We start from the raw sequence: 2,785 nt of genomic DNA, 5'->3' as shown, positions 1-2,785 counted from the left end.
CCAGCGAGCGGCCAAACTCAGCGGTGCCCTGGAATAGGGGCGCCGACTTCTGCAAGACGGAGGGAGACATCTGCTTGAAGTTGAAGACCCCTGACCTCTGTCTGACCGAAAGACCTTGTTAGAGCAATAAAGTGTATCCTATCCTATCCTATCCGCTGCTGGGTGTACGCCATTCTTGTCTAGCTCGTGTCCCAAGAAACAAACACTTTCTTGGAAAAAATGACATTTGCCTGCGTTTACACGAATGCCGTGCTTACTGAGCGCTTGTAGCACTTGCTCGGAACGCTGATAGCACTCTGTCAGGTTTATGCCGACTATTAACTCATCACCCAGGTAGCCGCCGCGGTGGCTGAGTGGTTACAGCGCTCGGCTGCCGGCCCGAAAGACGCGGGTTCGATCCCGGCCGCGGCGGTCGAATTTCGATGGAGGCGAAATTCTAGAGGCCCGTGTACTATGCGATGTCAGTGCACGTTAAAGAACCCGAAGTGGTCCAAATTTCCGGAGCCCTTCACTACGGCGTCTGTCATAGCCTGAGTCGCTTTGGGACGTTAAACCCCCATAGACCAAACCAAACCAAACCATCCCCCAGGTAACAGGGAGTTCCAGGGATGCTTTGTAAAACCTGGTCCAACACGGCCTGAAACAATGCTGGTGCGCTTTCCACTCCGTTCGGCAATCGCCGAAACCTGAAAAGTGCGATTTGCGTATTCACCGTGAGCAGTTCCTGTGCCTGCTCATCCAGCTGAAGATGCAGGTACGCCTTGGACAAATCCAGTAAAGTGAACTTGGTTCCCCCAACCAGTGATGCGAATATGTCTTCTGGTAGGTACAGTGGTCGAGTTCAATTCCCCAATTTGCAGTGACTAATCTCCACATATCCTGACCTCTTTCCCCGCTTTCTTTGCCACGATCACTAGTGGTGTAGCTTAAGCACTGCACCCGACTCTGTACACCACACCAGCTTTCTCAAGGCCAAGCAATTCATAAGCCACTTGTTCGCGCAAAGCATATGGAACTGGTGTAGCCTTACAAAAGGTTGGTTGCGCATAGTTTTTCATTTGGATGATATATACCAGTGAATCCTTGGATAGAACCATAGCCTGGCTCAAACATCACCGTACAGCTGTTCTCGGCTTCCGCTGCTACCATCTGCCTGCCACCCTGTACGTTATCCACGTTGTTGCAACTGCTGCACAGCATTGTGCAGGTCAACTCTAAGAGCAGTTATCCAATCGCAACCTAGAAGCGTCAGCACGCCAGCTTCGTTTTCTTGTTTTGCAATTATCAGAGGCAGATCGTAGCTTCGGTTCTGATAAGAGACACTGACGTTCGCTACGCCTTTCACTTTGAGTGGAGCGACATTATAGACTCCCTATAGACGTACGTCGACTTTGGAACATGGGTAGTTTGGAAAATTTTCATTATGGTCGCAGCTGCTTCTGTGTCCAATTTCATCGGAATATCCTTGCCGTTTACTTTTACTTTAAGCACAATAGGCGGAGAGCTATGAACCTTGTTCGTTGTACAAACTGGAAGCAAGTCGGTTGCAGGCACGATCTCCTCAACTTTGTGCATGCATGACCTTTGTTTTGCACAGTTTTCGCTACATGACCTGGCTTTGAGCATTTGAAGCACGCACTTTTGAGAAAAGGGCAACTCACTGGTGCGTCCAGTCAGCCGCATCTATGACAGGTGCGAACACTGCCTTTCCTACGTTGCGTCCTTGGGCTGTTTTTGGGGGCCCGCTGCTCGTTGCTAGCGGTCTTCTCCATAGTTGCGCGTCGCTTGCCTTTCGTGGTGTGTTCCCGATGCCAGTAAACGTCGGCAGGGCGGGCAGTTGACCCCTCCGGTAGCATTTATCGGGTGTCTTTCTGGGCAGTCTCCAAGGTGGTGGCGATTTTGCAGACTCGTTCCCAAGTGACTTCGTCGTTCGAGAGGGCAATAAGACGGCATCGAATCGAATCTGTTCCGATTCGAGCAATCAGTCGATCCCAAAGCGCTTCTTCCAAAAAACTTCCAAACGAGCACGTTGCAGTCAGTCTTTTCAGCTCAACGATGAACTGTTGCAGGCTCTTGTTCGGCTCTCGCTTTCCCCGGTAAAAGTGATAATGCTCGGTAACCACTGACCGTTTTAGAGGAGAGTGCTTTCGGAGAGCTTCTGTAGCTTCTTCGTACTTGATTTCCGTGGACTTCTACGGCAGCAGCAGGCTACGCAGAGTCATGTAAGCCTTTTCACCCAGGATTGTTAAGAAGACTTGCGACTTCTTACTTGCGTCTGTTCCGTTGGCATACAGGTCGAACCTTTCCACGTAGACGTCAATATTGCCAGAGTCTGGGCAGAACTCTGGCCAGAGATCCCAGGGTGGTGGTTATCATTGATGTCCTTGCTTGGCATGGCGTCGTAGCCGTTTCTGCAGGCTCGATCATTGCCTCTGCCCGAACGATCCCATCCTGGTCGTCATTTTGACCAGAGACGCCGTAAAGTCAAGTATTTATTCGGACAGCAACACGAACGTAACGAACAGAAACGATTCAGGAGCTTCGCCTTATAAAGGAAGCCTGGGTGCAACGTTGGCATGCCATTGGCTAGCGATACAACGCCCACGCACACACTAACCGCATGCTTCATATACGCGGCCCCCGCCGCGGTGGCTCAGTGGTTAGGGCGCTCGACTACTGATCCGGAGTTCCCGGGCTCGAACCCGACCGCGGCGGCTGCGTTTTTATGGAGGAAAAACGCTGAGGCGCCCGTGTGCTGTGCGATGTCAGTGCACGTTAAAGATCC

The 2,785-nt window shown here is 51.5% G+C and overlaps 1 pseudogene; it reads right to left on the bottom strand.

Annotated features, from left to right (window-relative positions):
- Positions 1–1,673: 1,673 nt before the first annotated feature.
- LOC144112795 (uncharacterized) lies at positions 1,674–2,427 on the bottom strand (annotated as a pseudogene).
- Positions 2,428–2,785: the final 358 nt, after the last annotated feature.

Source organism: Amblyomma americanum, chromosome 1, assembly GCF_052857255.1.
Source record: "Amblyomma americanum isolate KBUSLIRL-KWMA chromosome 1, ASM5285725v1, whole genome shotgun sequence".
In the NCBI taxonomy this organism is placed as follows: Eukaryota; Metazoa; Arthropoda; class Arachnida; order Ixodida; family Ixodidae; genus Amblyomma; species Amblyomma americanum.
The sequence above is the reverse complement of the archived record's forward strand: the minus strand, read 5'-3'. Positions and strand labels throughout refer to the sequence as shown.